At 50.8% G+C, this 19577-nt stretch overlaps 2 protein-coding genes across 3 annotated transcripts in view; both read right to left on the bottom strand.

Moving 5' to 3' along the window:
- LOC135974286 (uncharacterized) overlaps positions 1-19577 on the bottom strand; it is a 137180-nt gene that overhangs the window by 35498 nt on the left and 82105 nt on the right. The gene's annotated exons all lie outside the window — the stretch shown is intronic.
- Positions 1-19577, bottom strand: part of LOC135974287 (uncharacterized) — a 38012-nt gene that overhangs the window by 16125 nt on the left and 2310 nt on the right. Inside the window, exon 1 of one of the 2 annotated variants that reach the window (XM_065561305.1) lies at positions 260-393. The exons of the other annotated variant lie outside the window; for it this stretch is intronic. The gene's annotated coding sequence lies outside the window, so the exon portion shown is untranslated. Of the gene's footprint in view, positions 1-259; positions 394-19577 lie in introns of those variants that run through there. 2 annotated transcript variants of the gene reach the window in all.

Raw genomic sequence — 19577 nt, 5'->3', positions numbered from 1 at the left:
TCCAGAGAAGAGCAACAAGAATGATTAAAGGTCTTGAGAACATGACCTGTGAAGGAAGGCTGAAAGAATTGGGTTTGTTTAGTTTGAAAAAGAGAAGACTGAGAGGGGACATGATAGCAGTTTTCAGGTATCTAAAAGGGTGTCATAATGAGGAGGGAGAAAACTTGTTCACCTTAGCCTCTAAGGATAGAACAAGAAACAATGGGCTTAAACTGCAGCAAGGGAGGTTTAGGTTGGACATTAGGAAAAAGTTACTAACCGTCAGGGTGGTTAAACACTGGAATAAATTGCCTAGGGAGATTGTGGAATCTCCATCTCTGGACACATTTAAGAGTAGGTTAGATAAATGTCTATCAGGGATGGTCTAGACAGTATTTGGTCCTGCCATGCGGGCAGGGGACTGGACTCGATGACCCCTTGAGGTCCCTTCCAGCCCTAGAATCTATGAAAAACAAACAAACAAACAAAATTTGCATCAACCTCGTTACGCATTTATCGACACTAACATTTGCCTCCTGCTGACATGAACTCCCGGATTCAGAGCTGCAGTGACACCACGTCCCGAAAGGCGAAAAGCCACGGCCACCTACGTAGGTCACCGCAGTGCGAGTGCAGCTGCTGCAATTCTTGTGTCCTCCAGCCACTGCCCCACAATGCCCCAGGCCCTGTGCCAGTGACCGGTCTGAACTCCGCTGCCCAGGGGTCAGACACTGGCAGCCTCTCCCCACCTTTCAGAACCCCTGGGCGTTTTTGAAATGCTTTTTCCTTATTGCCCACTTGGCGAGCACAATTCCCTGCTGCCTGTGTGTGCGTCCAACCCTGCCAGCTCCACACACCCAGAGCTGCTCCACGGGCTTCTGGCGGGAGCAGGAAAGAAGCCTTGGATCTGTTCTGCCTGGGGGAGAAGAGACTCTGCAAGCTCAGTTATGGTGCAGCCGTAGCAGGACCGACATCTACGTGCAACACGCAGAGGGATTCACAGAGCCTGGGTTCGGTTCCCAGGCTTCCTAGACAACAAGTGGTCTTCCCAAAAGCCAGCACCCTGGGTGGGGAGCCACCGAGCTAGCCAACGGAAGATGCCCAGGAAAGGGGGGTGCTAAGCCCTGCTCCTCTCCTGGCGTTTGTCGCCCAAGTCTGGGCTGGAGGGAGGCACCTCCCTCGGGGTGGGATTCACAGCTGGGAGCCGGGCCTGGGGTCAGGTACCTAAGCTGCTGTTTGCAAGACCTGCGCCAGCAGCACTCGCCGTTACCCAGGAGTTCACGCACTCACCCAGCTGGGGGGAGAGTGGGGTTCAGTCTCCCCAACCCCCGCACGATGGGGTGAAGGGATTTGACTCTGGCTCTCCCCCCCCCGCACAGGAGAGAGCTCTCACCCCTGGGCCATGGGACAGGCTGATGTGCGGCTCTCCTGCTCCACTGCAGATAAACATTTAAAGAGTCACTGAGCCGGTGACCATGACGCTACAGCCGTGGGGGTGGGGCACTTACCTGGGAGGGTCAAGTTCACGTGCCCCTGCTCCAAGGAGTGTTAATTACTTACGCCCAGTTGGAACAGCTTCCCCAGGAGAGAGTGAGGGAGCCCCCGCATCAGAATCCCCCCAGCCCAGCGATTCAGGCACCCGCGTCTCGTTGTGAATCTCACCCAAAATGTTTTCTCTGACCGTTCTGGTTAGATCTTGATTTTCTATCATTTAACATCAAATACAAGTGAAAATGAAACGTGTGTATCAAACAAACATTTTCAAAACTTTCAGACTGTTTTGTGAGCAATTCTGCTATTCTGGCTTCTCGTTCTGGTTCAGAATGAAAACAAGTTTGGGACGCTCAGAATGTTGCATGGGACAGAAATTTTGGGTTTCCACCATCTCCAGTGCTCGTGGGATGATGCTGGTGAGTAGCTACAGGGCACCAAACTAAGGGTGACAGGAACCTAAGTTCTGGCACTTCCTGAGTTCTGAGTGCTTGGCTTTGTGACTTTACTAATGTTCTTATAATGCACTTTGTATGGCTGCAATATGGGATAAATACCCTCCTGCTTCAGAGCGTGAGTTGAGCATTAACTGGTGTGTGTGTGTGTGTGTGTGTGTGTGGGATAGGAGTTAGGAAGGACCTGTGATGGTGCCCCCCATAATGCTTCATGGGAATATGCTTATGAATGTATATATGACATAACTGGAATATGTTTTATGCTAGATGTGCCATGTAACATATCTCTTCAAAGGTTATGTTCTACTGAATCTATTCATCCTATTTGTATGCACGTATCATTTTTGTATTTGAAGTTAGGAATATTGGCTGTATACTTGTTTGATTTTAAGTAGCCTTAGTAAAGCATTTGGTCAGCTTCTTGAGAAAGGAATGTTCAAATTAAGTGCCCAGTTAAAAAACACTTAACGAACAATGGATCTTGGAAGGCTCCTATCCACATAAGAAGTCTTCCTGGAGAGATTCAAGATAGCATGTGGGCAATTGCTTCTGCCTGTAAAAACTCAGTCATGCATGGTCATGTGACTGCAAAACTCCATCTTGGAGCTGGATTCTGCATAGGAGAGAGGAGGGGGTCTCCACCCACAAGAGGAAGTCTATTTAAGCCCCTGGAAACCCCTCCATTTTGTCTTCAACTGGCTCAACAGCTGGCTTCTGCGACCAGGGGCTGCTAACAGGGAGTTTTGCAAGGGAGTTCTCCAGGTGAAGGAGGAGCAATACAGCACCCTTTTGGGGTAAGTGACTGTCTGTAGTGTGTGTTTGTTTGTGTTTGAGGGTTACTTGCTGTGTGCTGAGCTTGTGTTTGTCAGTCTGTTTGTTTTGGTTGTTTGAAGGACTGTGTGCTGTGGCTGGCAGTTGGAAGCTGTGAGCTTCAAAGGAAGGTTTGAAAGCTAGAAGCCTCTGGTAAGTGGCTGAGCCTTCATCAGTGGGCGGGGCATTCATACAGGCCAGGGCTTTATAAAGCAGCGCACAAGCAACCAGGGAGCTTTTGCAAACAGGGGCTGCTAACAGGGAGTTATGCAAGGGAGTTTGGAAGGGGAGCAGGAAGGGGGCGAGGGTCCCTTGCCGGTTCTATCTGTTTTCCCTTTATTCCCCTTAATACCTATAAACCAACTACATTCAAAACTTCTTGCTTAACCAACCCTTTCAGCGGACAGGGGGCTGCAGACGGGAGTTTGACAGAGGGAGGCTTACGATGGTTAGGAAGACCCGCAACACCTGTGCCAGCACTGCTACTGTCTCCTCCACCTGTGCCTGTAGCCAGACAGAGTGCCTGAGCATGGATGCCTCTACCCAGATCCTGGTGTGGTTTTGCAGAGACTGTAACTTGCAATTTCCACTTACTGATACCCAGGCTGGGGGGACCATCCAATGTGAGAGGTGCCTGCTGGTGGAATCTCTCAGGCAGCAGGTGGGAGAGCTACAGGAGGAGGTGGCTAGGTTGAGGAGCATCCGAATCCACGAGCAATTCCTCGACAGTGTCCATGTGGAGACAGCTGAGGTAGCTGTCCCAGTACACAGGACTGCTGACACACCACTGGTGGAGGAGGAGATGGCTCAGGGTGGACACTGGCAGCTGGTTACTTCTGGCAGCAGGCAGCGCTCCACCCTTGCTCCGAACCCTCCTGCCATGGTAATAGGTAACCGTTATGCTCTTCTTGATACAGGAAAGAAGGAATCACTCCCTACAGTAAAGGAGGAGAAGCCTCATACCCCTAAGGCTGGGAGGTCTGCTGCCACCACTGCGAATAGGAAACGTAGGGTAGTGGTGGTTGGAGACTCTCTGCTGAGGGGGACGGAGGCGCCCATCTGTCGCCCTGACATTTCACCTCGGGAGGTATGCTGCCTGCCGGGGGCCCGTATCCGAGACGTTACGGAGGCATTGTCGAGGATTATCCAGCCCTCTGACTACTACCCCATGCTATTCATCCATGTGGGCACAAATGATACTGCGCGGTGTGACACTGAGCGGATCAAGAGTGACTACAGGGCTCTGGGAGTACGGGTGAAGGAGTTTGGAGCGCAGGTGGTATTCTCTTCAATTCTTCCTGTCAAAGGTAGGGGCCCGGGCAGAGACAGATGCATCATGGAGGTGAATGCCTGGCTGCGAAGATGGTGTCGCCAGGAGGGCTTTGGCTTCCTTGACCACGGGATGCTATTTGAGGAAGGACTGCTAGGCGGAGATGGCGTTCATCTTTCGAGGAGGGGAAAGACTCTATTTGGACACAGACTGGCTAACCTAGCGAGGAGGGCTTTAAACTAGGTTCGACGGGGACAGGTGAGCAAAGTCCACAGGTAAGTGGGGAACATGGAGACCGGGGAGATGGGTCGGAAACGACAGGGGAAAAAGGGAGGAGGTGTTGCCTTATATATTAAAATGTACATACTTGGACTGAGGTAGAGATGGACATAGGAGACGGAAGTGTTGAGAGTCTCTGGGTTAGGCTAAAAGGGGTAAAAAACAAGGGAGATGTCATGCTAGGAGTCTACTACAGGCCACCTAACCAGGTGGAAGAGGTGGATGAGGCTTTTTTTAAGCAACTAACAAAATCATCCAAAGCCCAAGATTTGGTGGTGATGGGGGACTTCAACTATCCGGATATATGTTGGGAAAATAACACAGCGGGGCACAGACTATCCAACAAATTCTTGGACTGCATTGCAGACAACTTTTTATTTCAGAAGGTTGAAAAAGCTACTGGGGGGAAGATGTTCTAGACTTGATTTTAACAAATAGGGAGGAACTCGTTGAGAATGTGAAAGTAGAAGGCAGCCTGGGTGAAAGTGATCATGAAATCATAGAGTTTGCAATTCTAAGGAAGGGTAGAAGGGAGAACAGCAAAATAGAGACAATGGATTTCAGGAAGGCAGATTTTGGTAAGCTCAGAGAGCTGATAGGTAAGGTCCCATGGGAATCAAGACTGCGGCGAACAGCAGAGGCTAAGAGCGGGAGTTTGCCTGGGAGTTCGCTTGGGGAGAGCTCACTGAGGCTTACATCTGCAGGTTTCTCTGAGTAGTTCCTGCAACAGTTGAGGAAGTTCTTAAGAGGACGGTGATATGGAAGGTGAGCGATCAGCTGTTGTCACCTGCACAGGCTGTGCCATGTTTGTCTTTCTTCCACAGGAGAGAAGCGACTTTGTCTGTACGAAGGGCAAGCTGGTCTCCATATTGGAAGAGACGGTTCGAGGCCTGAAGAAACGAGTATAGACTCTGCGTTGCATAAGGGAAAATGAAGATTTCCTGGACAGACGTCAGGAGATGCTTCTACGGCCACAATGTTCTGAAGATTCAGAGCAGGCGCAGCAGGGACAGAAGGATTGTGAGGAGGTTTGGCAGCATGTGACCTCCAGAAGGAGAAAGAGGAGCGTCCATGCACCAGCAATGGAGATACAGGTGAGCAATCGTTTCCATGTTCTCTCTACAGGTACTAATGCGGAGAGTGGACTAGATGACCCATCTGAGGGAAGGGAGCAGAAGGAGACTCCACCGACTGGAAGGCAAAAGATGCACTGTCCTAGGGATGGGGATTCCACGACCACCACTCCCAAGAGGAGGAGGAGGGTGGTGGTGGTCGGGGACTCCCTCCTCAGGGGGACTGAGTCATCTATCTGCCGCCCCGACCGGGAAAACCGAGAGGTCTGCTGCTTGCCAGGAGCTAGGATACACGATGTGACGGAGAGACTGCCGAGACTCATCAAGCCCTCGGATTGCTACCCCTTCTTGCTTCTCCACGTGGGCACCAATGATACTGCCAAGAATGACCTTGAGCGGATCACTGCAGACTACGTGGCTCTGGGAAGAAGGATAAAGGAGTTTGAGGCGCAAGTGGTGTTCTCGTCCATCCTCCCTGTGCAAGGAAAAGGCCGGGGTAGAGACCGTCGAATCGTGGAAGTCAACGAATGGCTACGCAGGTGGTGTCGGAGAGAAGGCTTTGGATTCTTCGACCATGGGATGGTGTTCCAAGAAGAAGGAGTGCTAGGCAGAGACGGGCTCCACCTAACGAAGAGAGGGAAGAGCATCTTCGCCAGCAGGCTGGCTAACCTAGTGAGGAGGGCTTTAAACTAGGTTCACCGGGGGAAGGAGACCAAAGCCCTGAGGTAAGTGGGGAAATGGGATCCTGGGAGGAAGCACAAGCAGGAGAGCGCAAGAGGGGCAGACTCCTGTCTCATGCTGAGAAAGAGGGACGATCGATGAGTTATCTTAAGTGCCTATACACAAATGCAAGAAGCCTGGGAAACAAGCAGGGAGAACTGGAAGTCCTGGCACAGTCAGGGAACTATGATGTGATTGGAATAACAGAAACTTGGTGGGATAACTCACATGACTGGAGTACTGTCATGGATGGATATAAACTGTTCAGGAAGGACAGGCAGGGCAGAAAAGGTGGGGGAGTTGCGTTGTATGTAAGAGAGGAGTATGACTGCTCAGAGCTCCGGTATGAAACTGCAGAAAAACCTGAGAGTCTCTGGATAAAGTTGAGAAGTGTGAGCAACAAGGGTGATGTCGTGGTTGGAGTCTGCTATAGACCACCAGACCAGGGGGATGAGGTGGACGAGGCTTTCTTCTGGCAACTAGCAGAAGTTGCTAGATCGCAGGCCCTGGTTCTCATGGGAGACTTTAATCACCCTGATATCTGCTGGGAGAGCAATACAGCGGTGCACAGGCAATCCAGGAAATTTTTGGAAAGTGTAGGGGACAATTTCCTGGTGCAAGTGCTGGAGGAACCAACTAGGGGCAAAGCTTTTCTTGACCTGCTACTCACAAACAGGGAAGAACTAGTAGGGGAAGCAAAAGTGGATGGGAACCTGGGAGGCAGTGACCATGAGATGGTTGAGTTCAGGATCCTGACACAAGGAAGAAAGGAGAGCAGCAGAATACGGACCCTGGACTTCAGAAAAGCAGACTTTGACTCCCTCAGGGAACAGATGGGCAGGATCCCCTGGGAGAATAACATGAAGGGCAAAGGGGTCCAGGAGAGCTGGCTGTATTTTAAAGAATCCTTATTGAGGTTGCAGGAACAAACCATCCCGATGTGTAGAAAGAATAGTAAATATGGCAGGCGACCAGCTTGGCTAAACAGTGAAATCCTTGCTGACCTTAAACGCAAAAAAGAAGCTTACAAGAAGTGTAAGATTGGACAAATGACCAGGGAGGAGTATAAAAATATTGCTCAGGCGTGCAGGAGTGAAATCAGGAAGGCCAAATCACACTTGGAGTTGCAGTTAGCAAGAGATGTTAAGAGTAACAAGAAGGTTTCTTCAGGTATGTTAGCAACAAGAAGAAAATCAAGGAAAGTGTGGGCCCCTTACTGAATGAGGGAGGCAACCTAGTGACCGAGGATGTGGAAAAAGCTAATGTACTCAATGATTTTTTTGCCTCTGTCTTCACAAACAAGGTCAGCTCCCAGATTGCTGCACTGGGCAGTACAGCATGGGGAGAAGGTGACCAACCCTCTGTGGAGAAAAAAGTGGTTCGGGACTATTTAGAAAAACTGGACGTGCACAAGTCCATGGGGCCGGATGCGCTGCATCTGAGGGTGCTAAAGGAGTTGACGGGTGAGATTGCAGAGCCATTAGCCATTATTTTTGAAAACTCATGGCGATCGGGGGAGGTCCCAGATGACTGGAAAAAGGCTAATGTAGTGCCCATCTTTAAAAAAGGGAAGAAGGAGGATCCGGGGAACTACAGGCCAGTCAGCCTCACCTCAGTCCCTGGAAAAATCATGGAGCAGGTCCTCAAGGAATCAATTATGAAACATTTAGAGGAGAGGAAAGTGATCAGGAACAGTCAGCATGGATTCACGAAGGGGAAGTCGTGCCTGACTAACCTAATTGCCTTCTATGATGAGATAACTGGCTCTGTGGATGAGGGGAAAGCAGTGGATGTGTTATTCCTTGACTTTAGCAAAGCTTTTGATACGGTCTCCCACAGTATTCTTGCCGCCAAGTTAAAGAAGTATGGGCTGGATGAATGGACTGTAAGGTGGATAGAAAGCTGGCTAGATCGTTGGGCTCAACGTGTAGTGATCAATGGCTCCATGTCTAGTTGGCAGCCGGTTTCAAGCGGAGTGCCCCAAGGGTCGGTCCTGGGGCCGGTTTTGTTTAATATCTTTATTAATGATCTGGAGGATGGTGTGGACTGCACTCTCAGCAAGTTTGCAGATGACACTAAACTAGGAGGCGTGGTAGATACACTAGAGGGTAGGGATCGGATACAGAGGGACCTAGACAAATTAGAGGATTGGGCCAAAAAAAACCTGATGAGGTTCAACAAGGACAAGTGCAGAGTCCTGCACTTAGGACGGAAGAATCCCATGCACTGCTACAGACTAGGGACCGAATGGCTAGGTAGCAGTTCTGCAGAAAAGGACCTAGGGGTCACAGTGGACGAGAAGCTGGATATGAGTCAACAGTGTGCTCTTGTTGCCAAGAAGGCTAACGGCATTTTGGGCTGTATAAGTAGGGGCATTGCCAGCAGATCGAGGGACGTGATCGTTCCCCTTTATTCGACATTGGTGAGGCCTCATCTGGAATACTGTGTCCAGTTTTGGGCCCCACACTACAAGAAGGATGTGGAGAAATTGGAAAGAGTCCAGCGGAGGGCAACAAAAATGATTAGGGGTCTGGAGCACATGACTTATGAAGAGAGGCTGAGGGAACTGGGATTGTTTAGTCTCCAGAAGAGAAGAATGAGGGGGGATTTGATAGCAGCCTTCAACTACCTGAAGGGGGGTTCCAAAGAGGATGGAGCTCGGCTGTTCTCAGTGGTGGCAGATGATAGAACAAGGAGCAATGGTCTCAAGTTGCAGTGGGGGAGGTCCAGGTTGGATATCAGGAAAAACTATTTCACTAGGAGGGTGGTGAAACACTGGAATGCGTTACCTAGGGAGGTGGTGGAATCTCCTTCCTTGGAGGTTTTTAAGGCCTGGCTTGACAAAGCCCTGGCTGGGATGATTTAGCTGGGAATTGGTTCTGCTTTGAGCAGGGGGTTGGACTAGATGACCTCTTGAGGTCCCTTCCAATTCTGATATTCTATGATTCTATGATTCTATGAGGGGAAAAACAACTGAGGAGAGTTGGCAGTTTTTCAAAGGGACACTATTAAGGGCCCAAAAGCAAGCTATTCCGCTGGTTAGGAAAGGAGTCATATAAAAAATGGAAACTAGGACAGATTACAAAGGATGAATATAGGCAAACAACACAGGAATGCAGAGGCAAGATTAGAAAGGCAAAGGCATCTGTCTCTGCCCGGGCCCCTACCTTTGACAGGAAGAATTGAAGAGAATACCACCTGCGCTCCAAACTCCTTCACAAAAAAGGCACAAAAAAGGTTTAGCAAATAAAATAAAAAAAGAACAAGTTAAAAATCACTTAGAAAAGTTAGATGCCTGCAAGTCACTAGGGCCTGATGAAATGCATCCTAGAATACTCAAGGAGCTAATAGAGGAGGTATCTGAGCCTCTAGCTATTATCTTTGGAAAATCATGGGAGACGGGAGAGATTCCAGAAGACTGGAAAAGGGCAAATATAGTGCCCATCTATAAAAAGGGAAATAAAAACAACCCAGGAAACTACAGACCAGTTAGTTTAACTTCTGTGCCAGGGAAGATAATGGAGCAAGTAATTAAGGAAATCATCTGCAAACACTTGGAAGGTGGTAAGGTGATAGGGAACAGCCAGCATGGATTTGTGAAGAACAAATCATGTCAAACCAATCTGATAGCTTTCTTTGATAGGATAACGAGCCTTGTGGCTAAGGGTGAAGCTGTGGATGTGGTATACCTAGACTTTAGTAAGGCATTTGATATGGTCTCGCATGATATTCTTATCGATAAACTAGGCAAATACAATTTAGATGGGGCTACTATAAGGTGGGTGCATAACTGGCTGGATAACCGTACTCAGAGAGTTGTTATTAATGGTTCCCAATCCTGCTGGAAAGGCATAACGAGTGGGGTACCGCAGGGGTCTGTTTTGGGACCGGCTCTGTTCAATATCTTCATCTACGACTTAGATATTGGCATAGAAAGTACGCTTATTAAGTTTGCGGATGATACCAAACTGGGAGGGATTGCAACTGCTTTGGAGGACAGGGTCATAATTCAAAATGACCTGGACAAATTGGAGAAATGGTCTGAGTTAAACAGGATGAAGTTTAACAAAGACAAATGCAAAGTGCTCCACTTAGGAAGAAAAAATCAGTTTCACACATACAGAATGGGAAGAGACTGTCTAGGAAGGAGTATGGCAGAAAGGGATCTAGGGCTTATAGTGGACCACAAGCTAAATATGAGTCAACAGTGTGATGCTGTTGCAAAAAAAGCAAACATGATTCTGGGATGTATTAACAGGTGTGTTGTGAGCAAGACACGAGAAGTCATTCTTCCGCTCTACTCTGCTCTGGTTAGGCCTCAGCTGGAGTATTGTATCCAGTTCTGGGCACCGCATTTTAAAAAAGATGTGGAGAAATTGGAGCGGGTCCAGAGAAGAGCAACAAGAATGATTAAAGGTCTTGAGAACATGACCTATGAAGGAAGGCTGAAAGAATTGGGTTTGTTTAGTTTGGAAAAGAGAAGACTGAGAGGGGACATGATAGCAGTTTTCAGGTATTTAAAAGGGTGTCATAAGGAGGAGGGAGAAAATTTGTTCACCTTAGCCTCTAAGGATAGAACAAGAAGCAATGGGTTTAAACTGCAGCAAGGGAGGTCTAGGTTGGACATTAGGAAAAAGTTCCTAACTGTCAGGGTGGTTAAACACTGGAATAAATTGCCTAGGGAGGTGGTGGAATCTCCATCTCTGGAGATATTTAAGAGTAGGTTAGATAAATGTCTATCAGGGATGGTCTAGACAGTATTTGGTCCTGCCATGCGGGCAGGGGACTGGACTCGATGACCTCTCGAGGTCCCTTCCAGTCCTAGAATCTATGAATCTATGAATCAAGAGGGAGCCTCTCCACCCTAAAGTATACCTGAAAGAGACTGGAATAAAGGACAGTAACCACAGGGGTGTGAGTGATTGCTGGACCCAGACTAGAAGGAGGTTAGTCTGTAAAAAAAGCTTACCGGAACATCTCTGAGGGAGAGATTTCATCTGTAATCACTTTCTTACTGTATTAGGCATAGACTTGCGTGTTTTATTTTGTTTGGTAAGTTACTTTGTTCTGTCTGCTATTACTTGGAACCACTGAAATCCTACCTTTTGTATTTAATAAAAACCACTTTTTACTTATTAATAAACCCAGAGTATGAATTAATACCTGTGGGGGAGGGGACAGCTGTGCATATCTCTCTATCAGTGTTATAGAGGGTGGACAATTTATGAGTTTATAAGCTTGTATAAGCTTTATACAGAGTAAAACGGATTTATTTGGGGTTTGGACCCCATTGGGGGCTGGGCATCTGAGTGTTGGAGACAGGAACACTTCTTAAGCTGTTTTCAGTTAAGCCTGCAGCTTTTGGGGGACGTGGTTCAGACTGGGGTCTATGTTTGTAACAGGCTAGCGTGTCTGGCTCAAACTAGGCAAGGTTCTGGATTCCCAAGCTGGCAGGGAAAATGGGTTAGAAGTAGCCTCAAAACATCAGTTGGCAGTTCCCAAGGGGTTTTCTGTGATCCAACCTGTCACAGGACCCTCCTCTTTGAGCAGGTTATTCCAAAATTATTCCTCTGAAGCAGCTGGTACCGGCCACTGCCAGAGACGGGCACTGAGCAGGAGCACGGATCTGGTCCAGCAATGTGTGTGTTTCTCCTTTAGTGTCTTTTCTCTCTCTCCCCTGCTTCCGCTGGTGAGGCCCCTCCATCTCACCCCCACTCTCGCGGATGACACTAAGCTGGAGCAAGAGTTAGATATGCTGGAGAGTAGGGATAGGGTCCAGAGTGCCCTAGACAAATTGGAGGATTGGGCCAAAAGAAATCTGATTGGATTCAACAAAGACAAATGCAGAGTCCTGCACTTAGGACGGAAGAATCCCATGCACTGCTACAGGCTGGGGACCGACTGCCTAGGCAGAAGTTCTGTAGAAAAGGACCTAGGGGTTACAGTGGAGGAGAAGCTGGATATGAGTCAGCAGTGTGCCCTTGTTGCCAAGAAGGCCAATGACATATTGGGCTGTATTAGTAGGAGCATTGCCAGCAGATCAAGGGAAGTGATTATTCCCCTCTATTCGGCACTGGTGAGGCCACATCTGGAGTACTGTGTCCAGTTTTGGTCCCCCCACTACAGAAAGGATGTGGACAAATTGGAGAGAGTCCAGTGGAGGGCAACAAAAATGATTAGGGGGCTGGGGCACATGACTTATGAGGAGAGGCTGAGGGAACTGGGATTGTTTAGTCTGCAGAAGAGAAGAATGAGGGGGGATTTGATAGCTGCTTTCAACAACCTGAAAGGGAGTTCCAAAGGGGATGGAGCTCGGCTGTTCTCAGTGGTGGCAGATGACAGAACAAGGAGTAATGGTCTCAAGTTGCAGTGGGGGAGGTCTAGGTTGGATATTTGGAAAAACTATTTCACTAGGAGAGTGGTGAAGTACTCATAGGCGCCGACTCCATGGGTGCTCTGGGGCTGGAGCACCCACGGGAAAAATTTCTGGGTGCTGTGCACCAACCGGCAGCCAAGCTCCCACCCCCCACGCCGCCCCACCTCACCTCTGCCTCCTCCCCTGAGCGCGCTGTGTCCCCGCTCCTCCGCCTACCTCCTAGCACTTGCTGCTGCCAAACAGCTGTAGCAAGCTCTGGGAGGGAGGGGGGAGGAGTGGAAACATGGCACGCTCAGGGGAAGAGGCGGGGAAGAGGCAGGGCCGGGGCCAGGATTTGGGGAAGGGGTTGGAATGGGGGCGGGGCGGGAGGGGGCGGAGCAGGGGTGGAGTTGGGGCGGGGCTCGGGGCAGAGGGGGGTCGAGCACCCACCAGCACCAGCAGAAGTCGGTGCCTATGGAAGTGCTGGAATGGGTCCCTAGGGAGGTGGTGGAATTTCCATCCTTAGAGGTTTTTAAGGCCCGGCTTGAGCTACGTAGCAGCTGTGTGTTCTTGGGGAACCAGGACACAGTACTCAGCCCAGGGGTCGGTAACCTTTCAGAAGCGGTGTGCCAAGTCTTCATTTATTCACTTTAATTTAAGTTTTCGTGTGCCGGTAATACATTTTGACGTTTTTAGAAAGTTTCCCTCTATGTCTATATATAATGTAACTAAACTACTGTTGTATGTAAAGTAAACAAGGTTTTCAAAATGTTTAAGAAGCTTCATTTAAAATTAAATTAAAATGCTGATCTTAAGCTGGTGGCCCTGCTCAGCCCGCTGCTGATCTGGGGTTCTGTTCACCTAGTTCGGCTGTGGGCTGAGTGGGGCCTGCAGCCGGGACCCCGGCTGGCAAGGGTCCAGCAGCCAGAACCCCAGACCAGCAGCGGGAGGGAGTTAGGGTGCAGGAGCAGACTGGGGGCTGGGGTGTAGGGTCTGGCCAGGAGCTAGGGTGAGGGAGGGGGCTCAGGGTTGGAGAAGGAGGTTGGCATGTGGAGTGCTTACCTGGGCAGCTCCCATTTGGTGTGAGGAGTGCAGGTGGGAATGTGTGTGTGGGGGGGTGCAGGAGCTCCCGTTTGGTGCTCAGGGTGGAGGTGGGGATGTGGGGGATGCAAGCATCAGCGCATGGGGTGTGGGGAGGGCTGGGTATGTGGGGAGGTACAGGAGTCAGGGCTGGGGGTGTGGGAGGAGGGGGCAGGAGTCAAGGCAGAGGGCTGGGGGCATGTGAGGGGGTGCAGGAGTCAGGGCATGGGGTGTGTGGGTATGTGTGGGGGGTGCTGGAGTCAGGGCAGGGGCTGGGGTGTGTGGGTCTCTGTGGGGCAGGCGGGAGTCCAGCTGCAGCCTGGGGGGTCTGCTCTGTGGAGGAGGGGAGTGTTGCTATACCCCCCCTCAGGGATCCTCCTTTGTATTGTATATTTTATGCCAGCCCAGGGATGCCCATCACTGCTCCTTTTCCCTGCCCCCGGCTCCATCTGTCTGTCTGTCCCCACAGCCCCCCAGCTGTGTCTGTGTGTCTCTCTTGCTGCTCCCTCCCCCTCCCTGCTGTGGAGGTGTGGCCAGGCAGCTCTGGCACTGCCCCCCGCAGCTTCCATTGGCTGGGTTCCTGGCCAATGGGCTGGGAGCCGGGTCAGCGCTGGAAGTGGGGATGGGGGTGGAGGCAGCGTGTGGAGCTGCCCTGCCTCCAACGAGGCTCTCTGCAGCAGCAGCGCTAGGACACCGGCAGGCAGCAGCGTGCCACTAAAAATCGGCTCGCGTGCCATAGGTTGCCGACCCCTGACTCAGCCTGTCTGACTCACAAAAGACCCTCTCCCCTCCCCCCAGTCTCTGCTTGAACCAAATGTGCATCAGAAGAAAGACTTACAAAAAGCAATGACAAGGCCGTGGGAGACGCACCTGAACCCTTGGGACAAGGGTGACAGGATTAAGGAAACTGCCCTAGGCTCATTTGCATGGAGGATGGGACAAGGAGGCATTTCCATTAGCTACAGAACGGAGAACAGAGATTCCAAGGCGAGAACCGCACGGCACTCTGGGACCAGAGAAGCAGGGAAGCAGTGCATGATGGGGGATCTCTGCTCCAGAGGTCAATGAACCCGCCTGCACACCCCCAGCTCAGCAGTGATCAGACCAGTTCTAGTCATAAATCCTTCATTGGGATCCAAAATAGTGACGCTCCCGAATTGCACTGTGAGCTCCCGCCAAGCTACACCGCCCAAAGCCAGGAATGATCAGCTCCCGTGTCTAGCCTGAACAAAACAACTCTGGTATCTCCCTTGTTTACACACAAACAAATGGAGTGTCTCCCTTCAACCACTGTTCTTTCCCTACAAAAACCCCGACCCACGCTCAAGTGCTCTGATGCCTGGATCCAAACTCTGCATCAGTTCCACTGGGACTTCATCTTCTCCTGACTGACGTGCTGGGGGCTCTGCCTTCTCCAGCACTCCGGACCCTCAGCTACCACCACCCCCTGGGACCCCGATCGATTCAAGCTTCATGGAGTGGTGAGAACCCAGCTCTCTCTCTCTCTCTCTCTCTCTCTCTCTCTCTCGGTGTAGCCTTCTGACCCTGACTTGTGCGATCAGTTATAGTTTTCTAAACCTGACTTTTATAATCAAGTTTAAGTTAGATTTAATATTATCACTGTTTTGTTTGTTTGGCTCCCCTCTGGTTATTACCGGCAATAAATAACTTTCATGGTTAAGCTGGTTGCTTCTCTCTCTCTCTCTCTCTCTCTCTCTCACTCCCCCTTGTGGGTGTTTTTTGGTTTCCACATTCGCTCTGAAGCGACGATCCTCATATCTCAGCTCAAAGATCCCGGCAGCGCCCAGAAATCCTGTGGGGTTTGCTCATCCAGTGGGTTACGACCAGAACAATTGTAACGTGACAGTGGGGACAGGGACGTGCTGAACCTGGGACATACGAGGGTGGCAGCTTGGAAGTGCTGCTCGACCCAGACTACTGAGTCCAGGCAGGGCCGGCTTTAGGCCGATTCCACCGATTCCCCTGAATTGGGCCCCGCCCCTAAGAGGGCCCCGCGCAGATCGGGCGGTGTCCCTGCCTGAAGCAAAGCTCCGTGGCTCTCCCGGAAGCAGCAGCTGTTGCTGCTAGGCAACGAGAGACGCTGGCCGGGGGGGGGGGGGGGGGAGAGAGAGCTGAGGCAGAGGCAGCGGGGGCTGTTGCAGGTCAGGAGGGGGGAGGGGGGGAGAAGGCACATGTGCTTTGCAGCCTTCCCCTCCCCTCCCCCGGCACTCACCTGGAGGAGACACCGAGGGGGCTTCCGGTCCGGTGGGAGACAGGAGTCTCTGCAGTGGACCTCACTCACCTTAGCAGCTGCTGGGGCTTCGGTCGGTGAGAGTTTGACCCCGTGATTCCCCCTAGGTGTGTAATATTGGGTTGGTTTTGTGGTTTTCGGTGGTGTTGCTGTTTGAGGGTGAGTTTGTGCCTGCCTGTGTCTGTTTCAAAACTAAACTCTGGATCGTGTAACCCAGGAAGAAAGCCCCGATCCAGTACTTAGTGCTGTGAATTCCAGGTGAGAGAGAGAGGGAGGGAGGTTTGGAGGAGGAAATCAAATACATCAAGAGGGGAGAATGTGAAAGGTCTGCAACAGGGCAGGCTGAGACTTTTATCTCTCCCTTCTCCCCCGAGAGAGGGGAAACTGAGGCACGGAGTGATCTGATTCCCCTCCCCAAATTATTTTGCAAAGGAGGGGGACGGGGGGGGGCTCCTATCCAAACCAGTTCCCTTTCCATCAACTTTGCTTCCCCTGCTGCAAGACCACTGTAGGGGCTGAATATTTCCATTAAACTTTGGCTCCTTCATTTGCCCTGCAACAATAAAATAGACCGGCTTTGGGGGGGGGAGGAATATTCCCCCCTCCCAAAGCTGTGTGGACATTAAGTTTTTTTGGGGAGGGGGGGGGCACGATAATATTCCGGATCGATCAAACACCCAGCTCAGCTTTCTAGCCATCCAGCAGCTCTAGGGCAGGGAAGGAAGGTGCTCTTGGTGCAGAGTGGTTACAAAACAGGGGTGAATTTACCGGGGGGAGAGGGGGTCCGGTTGAAATCCCACCCGATGCAGCCACACAGAATCGCTGGCGGTGCTAGGAGAGGCCAGGAGTGGAAGCAGGTGGCCCCGGGGGTGGGGGGACATTTGCCCTCAGTCCTGGGCTCTGGGATGGACTAGACTGGGTGGGTGGTGGGTTCAGTCTAGTCTTCCAGCCTGTTGCTCTCGCTAGGGTTTGTGGTTTTCATCTGGCTCCACCGAAAAGATCAAACAAGCCCAGTAGAAAAGGGGGTGAGAGAGGTGGGAAGGCGTTTGTAAGGGGTTAAAGTGACCCATCAATGAAAGAGTAAAACTAGAGTTTGACTGGGTTTCCCCCCAGCCACCACTCCTGCAAACACTGGGAAAGGGGCAGCCCCATCCCCCACCGAGGCTATGGTGAGGGGCAGCAGGGGAGGAAGGAAGCCACATGTGATGGCAGTCCCCTCCCTCCCCAGCACCCACCACCCCCTCTCTGGCCCCCAAACTCTGTCCCAGAGCCTGCACCCACCCCTCCGCACTCCCTCCCAGAGCCTGCACCCCTCCACCCATCCTGCACCCCACACCGTGCCCCAGCCCGGAGCCTGCACCCAAACTCTGTCCCACTCAGCCCTGGGCAAAGCTGCGGGTGGCTATATTACAACAGAAAAACTTCAAAAACAGACTCCAACGAGAGACTGCTGAGCTAGAATTGATATGCAAACTAGACACAATCAACTCCGGTTTGAATAAGGACTGGGAATGGCTGAGCCATTACAAACATTGACTCTATCTCCCCTTGTAAGTATTCTCACACTTATTGTCAAACTGTCTGTACTGGGCTAGCTTGATTATCACTTCAAAAGTTTTTTTTCTCTTAATTAATTGGCCTCTCAGAGTTGGTAAGACAACTCCCACCTGTTTATGCTCTCTGTATGTGTGTATATATATCTCCTCAATATATGTTCCATTCTATATGCATCCGAAGAAGTGGGCTGTAGTCCACGAAAGCTTATGCTCTAATAAATTTGTTAGTCTCTAAGGTGCCACAAGTACTCCTGTTCTTCTTTCTCCAAGGGTTGCAGCTGTCTGGAAGTGCCTGTCTTCCACACCTTCCTCATTCACACCTCATTCATTCAACAGGACAATTGATTACAAAGTGGGGGAAGAACTTATTCTACTTCTAGCAAAAAGACATTTTTCTTTTACCTTAATTATACTATCTTAGGGGCCAGCTATAACATTACCAAGGTTCAATACGAAGTCATATAAAAGTTACACAACAATGCATAATGCAGAGATTTATCTACAACTGCACTGATTGACTGCTGTGTGCAGTAACATAGTGACCCCTGGGTCTTTGAATGAGGCTTTATACTTGGGGGGGAGGGCGAGCGGCGAGCGAGTGGGCAAGCGGCGGGTGGGCAAAGAGGCAAGCAGTGAGCCAGCAGGGGTTCTAGGGGTGGGCATAGGGGTTTCTGGCAGGGGAGGGAGAAGGTGAAAGGAGGCAAGTGGTGGGTGGGGGACTGACTAGGAGGGACACAGCAAGCCAGCGGGAGGCTAGGGGGTGAAGAGGGACGTGATGGTGGGGCCGAGCGGGGAGGGGTCGGGTCCTATTTTACTGCTGTGATCTGGTCACCCTATGTCACCCCCCTCCCCAAACCTTCCTTTTCGGCCCACAGCTGTTTCGGCGGGGCAGCGCTGGGGAAGCAGGGTTTGTTTCCGTGGGCCGGGAGGCGCTGGGGGGGGAGGAGGAGGGCACAATTTTATATTAATAAGGAAATATTTTATAAATTTTAATAAAATAAACATTATTGAAGAAAATCAGTTGTACAACTATCAAAACATGAATTATTTTCCTAATATGAAAGTGAAAATCAGCTAATTAATATATGACGCAATGTATGTAATATATAATTTTGTTATTATTTATATAGTCATGGAAAGTAAATAATACATGGAAGAAATGAAAGGGTTCTTTTTAAGTGGCTTTTTTTTTTTAGTCATCCCTGCTGGGGCCCCGTCGAAACTGACGGGACTTGCAGCAGGAGAAGCAGAGCTCTGTGTGAGAACACACGTGACACAAGCAGTACAATGATAGACATACAGACACCCCCGCCCCCAGAAGAGTACATCATGCACTGCTAATAAATGAGCGAACCCCAAAGTAACTGGCAAAGCTGGTAACACTTGACAAAGCCCTGGCTGGGATGATTTAGTTGGGAATTGGTCCTGCTTTGAGCAGGGGGTTGGACTAGATACCTCCTGTGGTCTCTTCCAACCCTGATATTCTATGATTCTCTGCCCTGCTGTCCCGGTTCTGTTCTCTGCATACGCCCATAGATTCATAGAGTTCGGGACCAGCAGGGACCATCAGATCATCTAGTCTGAGCTCCTGTACAGCCCCGGCCGGAATATTTTGCCCAGTTACTCTTGTGCTGAGCCCCCAGGACTTTGTGTTTGACTAAAGCCCCCCCCAGGGAGGCCCCAGGCTGGATGTGACGCCACCAGGAGCTGGAGACTCCAACCCTTCCCTTGGGAGCTTGTTCCAAATCGGTGCCTTGTTTCCGATTTCAGTTTGTCGGGCTGCAGCTTCCAGCCGTTGGCTCTGGTTCGTCCCGTCTCCGCTAGATGAGAGCGCCGGAGCTAGTGCCTGCTGGTATCTGCCTGGGGAGGGGCTTCCACACGCATCACGTCACCTCTCCCTCTGCCCCCTGCTCAGCTGGGCAGACCCAGCTCGGTACGGCTCCCACGGCACAGCGATTTCCGCAGCCCTCGAGTCATTTCTGAGCCTCTTTCTGCACCTGCCCCAATTTTTAAATGTTTTTTTTTAAATGTGGAGCCCAGAACTGGAGGCAGGATTCCAGTATCGGTCTCCCCAGTGCCATATTCCGGGTAAAATCACCTCCCTGCTCCCACTCGCTTCTCCCCTGTGTATCCAGCCCAGGTGGGCACTGGCCCTTTGTGCCACCGCATCGCATGAGGAGCTCACGGTCAGATGCGTCTCCACTCTGACCCCTACGTGTCTGTCAGCGTCTCTGCTTTCCAGGGTACAGCCCCCCAGT

Source organism: Chrysemys picta, chromosome 11 (genome assembly GCF_011386835.1).
Source record: "Chrysemys picta bellii isolate R12L10 chromosome 11, ASM1138683v2, whole genome shotgun sequence".
In the NCBI taxonomy this organism is placed as follows: Eukaryota; Metazoa; Chordata; order Testudines; family Emydidae; genus Chrysemys; species Chrysemys picta.
Note: the sequence above shows the minus strand (reverse complement) of the source record. Positions and strands in the feature narration are given on the sequence as shown.